This window comes from Symphalangus syndactylus, chromosome 5 (assembly GCF_028878055.3).
Source record: "Symphalangus syndactylus isolate Jambi chromosome 5, NHGRI_mSymSyn1-v2.1_pri, whole genome shotgun sequence".
Lineage (NCBI taxonomy): Eukaryota > Metazoa > Chordata > Mammalia > Primates > Hylobatidae > Symphalangus > Symphalangus syndactylus.
Genome location: NC_072427.2, coordinates 150,027,286 through 150,035,972, shown reverse-complemented (window position 1 = coordinate 150,035,972; position 8,687 = coordinate 150,027,286).

Here is an 8,687-nt window from a genome sequence, read left to right as displayed (position 1 = left end):
CAGGGTGGGTAAAGCAGTGTGGGTGTTCCCAGCTTCCTGGGAAATGACCTGGGTTTTCTGCAGCCTAATGTTCTGGGCTTCCGTGCCTTTCTTCCTGCTCTAGTGAAGGGCTGGCCTGCTCCTCTTGGAGGCCTTAATTTTGTCGCCTCACTTTATCCAGCCGGTCTGGGATTACTTCCGAGCTCACATAGACTTGCCAAAGGGGTTTTGCTTTCTCTTCTTTGATTATATCTAGTCTTACAGAAAGCCCTTACCAGAGTTAGTAGCTGGAACTCTTCCATGGCTGCCCATGGTCCTTGGGATGAAGCCCACACTCCTCCCAACACAGTTAACGTCCTCATTCAACCTGAATAGCCTCCTCTCTCTCCACTCACCTAAGGCCTTAACATTTTGGGATTCAGCCATTGAGAGTTTATTTTGGCTCCTCTCACGTGTTCTGCTCTTCCTTTAGGGTGTTTGCCCAAACTGTGCATTCATTCCCTCGATACATAACGTTAAGCACCCACTTGGTGCTAGGTACATGATAGACTGCTCCTTCTGCAAGGAATGCCCAGCTAGCTCCTATTCACCCTTCAAGACTCAGGTAAAACATCAGTTCCTCTTGAGACCTTTCTTGATCCCCTTCCCTATGGGGATTAGATGCCCGTGTTTGCATTTTTACGGCACCTCACGCATCTCTTATTATTGCACTTTTGTATAGTTTCTTTTGCTTTTATTCCTGGACTACGAGTCCTGAAAGTTTTGGGACCACATCTGCCTTGATCGCTTAGTATTTCCAGCTGCTAGCTGAATACATAGTGGCACTCATTGAAATGAATAAAAGAATGATCACATAGCATCTTATAGTGCTGTGTGACGTTGCTTTTTTAGGTTAGAAGGGACGCTAGAGATAACTTAAGTCTGAGCACTTTTTTTCCTCACTCTTCTATTAAAATGTTTATATATATATATATATATTTCACATACCATAAAATTCACCTTTTAAAGCGTGCAATCTGCGGTCGTTAGTATAGTAACAAGGTTGTGCAACCATCACCACTACCTAATTCTACATTTTCATCACCTTCTGTGAAAACCCTGTACCCACGAGCAGTCACCAGTCTACCCCTGTCCTCAGACCTAAGCAACCACTAATCTGCTGTCTGTCTTTGTGGATTTGCCTATTCTGGACATTTCATATAAATAGAATTGTATTATATGTGGCCCTTTGTCTCAAGGTTCATCCTTGTAGCATGTATCTGAGTATTTCATTCCTTTTTACTTCATTTCGTTCATCCATTCATCAGTTGATGACTGCACATTTGGGTTGTTTCTACCTTTTGGTTGCATGAATAATAATGCTGTGAGTGTGTGCATAAATTTCCATGTGACCATATGTTTTTAGTTGTAATGTTCCTAGGAGTGGAATTGCTGGGTCATATGATAACTCTCTCTGTCTAATTTGTTGGGGAACGGCCAAACTGACTCCAAAGTGGCTGCCTCATTGGTGATATACAACAGTTCAAATTTCTGCCCACCTTCACCAATGCTTATTTTCATTTTTTTAATTAAAAAAAATTAAGCTATCCTAGTGGGTCATGCCCTTGTTTCTTACAGTGCTCCTCTATGGAAAAGGAATTTGGTGTTTTTTTGTTTGTTTGCTTTTGCATTTGACCATGAGCACATTACTTAATTTTTGTTACCTTTTAAAATTTTATTTATTTATTTTTTTGAGATGGAGTCTCGCTCTGTCACCCAGGCTGGAGTGCAGTGGTGCGATCTTGGCTCATTGCAACCTCCGCCTCCCAGTTCAAGCAATTCTCCTTCCTTAGCCTCCCGAGTAGCTGAGATTCCAGGCATGCGCCACCACTCCTGGCTAAGTTTTGTATTTTTAGTAGAGAGGGGTTTCACCATGTTGGTCAGGCTAGTCTCAAACTCCTGACCTTGTGATCTGCCCACGTTGGCCTCCCAAAGTGCTGGGATTATGGGCATGAGCCACCACACCGAGCAGTACCTTTTTTTTATTCACTAGGGCTATTAACTTCTACCTCACAGGTCTCTGTGAGATAGAATGATGTGAAGGATATTGTGTTAGTCCATTTTTTGTGGGTGTAAAGAAATACCTGAGACTGGGTAATTTATAAAGAAAAGAGGTTTATTTGGCTCACAGTTCTGCAGGCTATATAAGCATGGCACTTGGATCTACTTGGCTTCTCAGGAGACCTCAGGAAGCTTTTAGTCATGGCAGAAGGTGAAGAGGGAGCAGGTGTGTCTCATGGTAAGAAAGGGAGCGAGAGAGAGGAGGAGGTGCCAAGCTCCTTTAAACAACCAACTCTTGCATAAGCTAACAGTGATAAGTCACTCATGACCATCGGGAGGGCACCAGCTAATCATGAGGGATCCACCCCAGGACCCAGACACCTCCCACTAGGCCCCATCTTCAACACTGGAGATCACATTCCAACATGAGATTTGGAGGGGACACACCTCCAAGCCGTATCAGATATGAAGCCCCTAACATGTTGCAGGCCCATGGCCAGTATTCAGAGGATGGGAGTCACAATTCCGTGGCTTCTGATAAACTTTCCCTATGCATCCTGGGATTCCCACAGACAGCGAAGATGAGGATTGTTTGGCTCAGGACTTGGTTTGGTGGTGGCTTCTTCAGAGGGAGCAGTTGCCCATGGAGTTGACCTGAGGGGGCTGGGGAACACAGCAGTTGGAAAAGGCCAAGAAGGCCTGGAAATTGAGGTCTCTCCAGCACTCTTCTTCCCATCACTGGTGTAGCGTTAAATGTGCTCTGCCCTTGCCTGGGGAATGCTTCATGTCATATCACAGACTGGCTGCCACACAGGCCTTCCGTGTAAGTGTGAAACCTCAGTAAAAGCAGGCCTGGCCTGAAAATGGGAATTCCAGCAGAGCTGCAAAACAGAGAGCCAGGGCTTTGGCTGTCCCCGTCTCAGGGACTTCATTGGGAACCCTTAGCAAGCTGAGAGGAGGTTTTGTCATCAACTGATTCTTTTCAGTATCTCTCTGCCAGGCCGAGTTACTCAGCTCCTAGTTTTTCCTCCTCACTTTATAATCAGAGCTGCTTCTCTCCTTTATTCCTTCCAATTGGGCCTTTGGGAAAAGCACCTGGCCGTGCTTAACGCAAAGGCAGCAGGAAGGAAGGTGGTGATGTGACCCTCTGCAGCTCCACTGTCATTCCTCTGGACTGCAGAGTCGCCTTTTTTATTAGAGATCAATAACACTGAAGACCCGCCTGAGAAATGATGCTCCCTTCCCACAGGACCCTGGGCTTCCCTGGGCTCTGAGCAGGCAGAGTGACAGGGCACATTACTTCCATTTGACCTACGCTCCCCCGCAGTCTGCTGATTTCGATTCCAGATTAAAAAAACACCAAATGTGCCTGCTACGAGACTTTTAAAGTAGATTAACGCAGGCTTCCTATTTACTGTGAACCCTGGGCTCAAGTGACAGGCTTTGCAAATCTGCCCCAGTTGTCACTCACTGGACACTTTCTGGCTGGGGCCCTGGGATAAACAGGCTTGTTTGCGTGTGCCAGGCCAGAGAAGCCTCCTTGCTAGTGCCTCTGGGGACTTGATACAAGTACAGTGTAGCAATCTCAGCATTCCGTCTGTTGAGTTTGGATTAATTAAACCAAGTGACTGTACATTGACACTGTGGGGAGAATGCGAGTTACAAGGGTGAAACAGCAAGAATAGCGGAGTCCAGAGATGGGAGGTGTTGACGGAGACCATGGGTGGTTAGGGGGCTGCTCTGAAAAGTGTTTCCTCATCTGAAAAGTAGGATATTAGACTAGAACTCCCAGTCCCTAAATCTGTGCCTGCTGCCTTGGGTAGCCACAAGACTAAAAGGATGGATAATAAAAGGTGGTATAGGCTGGCGCGGTGGCTCATGCCTGTAATCTCAGCACTTTGGGAGGCCAAGGCGGGTGGATCACCTGAGGTCAGGAGTTCGAGACCAGCCTGGCCAACATAGTGAAACCCCATCCCTTCTAAAAATACAAAAATTAGCTGGGTGTGGTGGCGCACGCCTGTAATCCTAGCTACTTGGGAGGCTGAGGCAGGAGAATTGCTTGAACCCAGGAGGCGGAGGTTGCAGTGAGCCTAGATCATGCCATTGCACTCCAGCCTGGACGACAGAGTGAGACTCCACCTCAAAATAAATAAATAAATAAATTAATTAATTAATTAAAAAAATAAAAGGTAGTATAAAAGTCTAGAAGGTTTTCAGGTGGGGGGAGAGGAGAAGAAGAGGAGGTTCTTATCATTCCCTCTCTCTCTCCCTTTTCCCTCACCTTCCCTTTCCTTCCCTTCCCTTCCCTCCTTCCTTTTTTTCCTGCCGATGTGAAAAATATCGTGATTGAATGATTAGTCAGGAATGAGCAGAGACAACTTACGGAGATCTCCGAGAACATAGGGTCTGTGATATTTTCAGAGAAGGAGCATACAGATAGAAGGGTTTGGAAAATATACTCAGAGATGCCAGTTGGCGACAAGGGGGCTATATCTGAGAACATTTTTTTAAGAAATAAAACCATGGAAACCTCAATCAAACGTGATATCTTTTTTCATTCTCAGCTGAAATTAAGAGAGCTGAATTATAATATTTCATTTATTAAAATATCAGATTATTTGCTCCTTTAAGTCCACAAGTATTTTTAGGCATACATTGTATTTACACATTGAGATTCCCACTGCTTTCAGAGTAAAAATGTCAGATGGTATTTTTGTTAGAGAGAGAGAGAGATTGAGAGAGAGAAATATGGGCTCTGTGTGGGCAATCAGCCTGAAACAATCACCCCAAACCCATTTTGGGGATACTGACTTTGTTCCATAGCAGTGGTGGGAACACTGGCTCTCTGCTTGTGTGTGGAATGATAACACCCATGGTTCTAAAATACATCCTCTGTGGATCTGATTATCAGCCCTCTTCCTGAAATTCTGATTGGATAAGTCTTCCTCAGCTACTGAATACCTCTCATTAAAAAATGCTCATCCATCCAGATATTTTGTTAGGGTGGTGGGACTATGGGTGTTTTTCTCTTTTTTCTAAACCTTATGTACTGTTGATATATTAATTTAAAAAGAAGTAACTGCATTTTTAAAACCCCCCAAATTTAAGTTTTCCCAAAGCTTATTAAGGCTAAACAGGCTCTTCATCACCAAATGATAGTTTAAGAAACACTGTTTGGTGATTAAATTGTAAATGAGGCAAACCACGTGTATTATCCTTTTGAACTTGTGGAATGAAGCACAGTGGACAGAGGACCCTGGAAAGAAAGGCAGGGGAAGGAGGAACAAAGTGCATAGGTTTGAGATGGGATTTTTTGCTACGACTGACAATGGAGACCTGGTTGGATGCTGGGGTATTTCTTTGCCTCCGTGTATCTAAGTTCAACTCAGCCAGTTCACGTATGTGTGCAGGACTGAAAAAAGACTTGGGCAACACCAGTCTTGATATTGTAGGGAAGGAGGTTTTTGGATTAAAGCATCAGGTCTGGTTATCTTTGTGGGTTTAATGAACCACAGGCCCCTCAACTCTTCCCTGTATCCTGTGTTCTAACTACAGATGATTCCATGTTTCCTAATAGTTGTTTTTAATGCACTAGATAGCTAAATGGTGGCCACATCTCCATTCTGTGCTGTATAGAAGAGGTTTTTGCAAGGTATTATTTTACAAAATAGTAATAGAAGGGCTGCCCTGCCAAGTGGCCTGGGGACTCTGTGGTCCACCGCTGCGGTTTGTGCTCTCTTAGCCATGATGATGGCAACAGCAGCAAGCAGAGGTGAAGGCTGGCTCCTGGGTGTGCCCCAATACCGATCCTGGGTGCAGTGGCAGGAGACAGCATTAAAGGGACCTGGGGGAGAAAATGGAGGAAAAACTGGCTGGGGGAAGAGAGAGGAGGCAGAGGCAGCTAGGGTCTGGAACAGAGGTGGGAGAAACTTCCTTACAGTGCTATATAGGCTAAACAGATGGGATGGCAGTGAATTTTTCCTAAACTCCTTCAAAATGCATTTTCCAAATTGGGCTATTGCATGCTTAGATTCTCTCAGGTGACCTAAGTACCCAGCCTTCCTCCTGAAATTCTGATTGGATAAGCATCTCTCAGCAGCTGAACATCTATCACTTAAAAACTGTCATTCACTGCAGATGGGGTGTTTCCTTGGGGTGGTGGGACTAGAGGTGTTTTTCTCTCTTTTCTAAACCGTATGTACTGTTGGTGTACTACTTTAAAGTAAAATTACTATATTTAAAAAAAAAAAACGATTTCCCAAAGCTCATTAAGGCTAAACAGGCTCATGATCACCAAATGATAGTTTGCAAAACACTGTTTGGTGATTAAATTGTAAATGAAGCAAAAACATGGATTAATTTTCCCACTAGGGAAGTGATTGCAAATTTATTTTATATTTTATTGAAAATATAAAATATATTTGTAAACATTATTTTAGATATATTTTAGAAGGCTTCTTCAAACCAATGCTGAAGGATCTAAGGCTGGAAGAAATTCACATGAATCTGGGATTTGCAATTGGACTAGCCACTTGCTCAGAGTTGGCAATTATTTCCCCCTGGTAATAACAAAATTATGTTAATTTACAGTTCACGAACATGTGCGTCAAGTGAGAGGTCCTCACGGAGGTAGCAAAATCTTTTAGGTTAAGAAACAAAATGTGAGACATCTAGACCACCGATTCACTCATCCTGAAGAGGGAATCACCCTGCTCCTGAGGGCCTTAAATTGCAAAGTGGTAATTAACCCAGCTCTTCCCTGCTCTATTTAGATGAATGACCCGTGTGGGAAATTCTTAATGGTTATTATAATATTTAGGGAAAAAAGCACTTTACTAATCAGAATTAATATTTGCTAATAGCAACAATAAACTGTGTATTATCTCAGCATCAGATGGGGGAATAGGACTGGGCTCCATCTGATCTTCAAGTCTTGGGTTTCTGCTGAGATACGATGCTCTTAATTGGCGGCCTTGGAGGTAACCCAGTGGGTGCGATGTGAAGGTCAGAATTCCTGTCTCTGCACTCCTGTCATTCACGGAGAGTGCAGTGACCCCAGCCATGGTATGGTTTTTGTACAGTGCACACTGATTTGTTGTGGTTGTTTCCCTTGGGGTGCCATCTACTAAGACTGCAAGCATCTCCGGGGCAGGGACTTGATCCTTTGACTGCTCTGCAAAGCCACCAGCACCCGAGCTTTTGTAGTTTTATACTGTGCAGCTCATGGAGACTGATAGAAGCGAACTGATGGCACTGAAAATGCTCACAAAGACTCTTATGAACAATTTGATTCTAGTAAATGCTGGACATGAAGCACTTTTAGAGCTAAAAGCTACACTAAGGTAGCATTTGTGGCATGGAGCTCCAGGCTGAGCCAAGCAGCAGGCCAAGCTGGAAGAGCTCGGCCCCTGACTTTGACACATACATTCTTCCCAGGTGAGTTTGTGTTCCTTTTCTCTTGTTTCTAGAGAACATGAGCTCCCTGAAAGAGAATGATTATTCTAGCCCTGGACTCCTGCTGAGGCGGAAAAAAAAATCTCCATTTGGTTCTCTTATTAGCACTTAGCACCGTGCTAGCCTGGCTGGTTTGTCTCCAGCCAGGCTTGTTGGAGGAAGGCAAGGATCTCGTGTGGCAGCCAAGTACTTTCTGGAGTGCACTGAGCTGGAATTGCAGGACACGCTCTGGGTAGATTCACCCTGGTAGCTCTGACCCTGTGGTGTACCTAGAGGATCCACAATCACGGAAAATACATGGATTGGACTAGATACAGTCTCAACTGTTCTGATTTTACACTGCAGGGGATATCTGACATTATATGGAGACATTGTTGGTTATAACAACTGGGGTGGTAGTACACCTGCCATCTGGTGGGCAGAGACCAGAGATGCTGCTAAACATTCTACTATGTCAAGCACCCCTATCCCCAAAGAATTATCTGGTCCAAAATGCCAGTAGTGCAAGAGGTTGAGAAACCTTGGCTTAGAAGGATGTGGTGGCTCATTTGTTGGTCACATGGTTTGTTCCTTAACGGCAGAGGTACGAACTAAATCATTTTAAAGTTCCTTCCTAGCTCTTTGATTTTTTTCCACCAAAACCAAAAATGAGCAGACAGCCAGAAAATGAAAATTATGAAAGAATGCTGAGAAATAAGGATAGTTTAGTTTGAGAAAGTGAACACTGAATGGTCATTTGTTAGCCTTCAAGAGTGAAATTGTGTCTCACATGAAGGATTCTAAGAAATTATTATTCTTTTTTAGAAGCAGTAGAAAAAGAAATGGTTTTAGTTGAGGAGGAAGGATTTGGGTTCAATCCAAGAAGACATTTCTGTGTGTACACGAATGATAAGAAATTAGCCTAAGGTTCCGAGGAGAGGTTTAAATCACTTTCATGGAAAAGCTTTACGGAAGTAAAATAGTACTCATCTGTCGGGGATGGCCTGGTTATGGCCTTGAGCCCAAAACAGGCAATGAGTGAATGGCATCTCAAGACCCTAGTGAGTCTTGGCAACCTGGGGCTCTCTTGCCTTAGCCTTTACGTATCCCTCTGGATACGCAATTTCACTACTGCTCTTTTTTCTTCAACATTCAGTCACTGTTTTTCTTGCTCACCTCACCCACTATCTACCCATATCTGTTAGTAGCCATTTAAATGGTTGCTGACCCTCCCA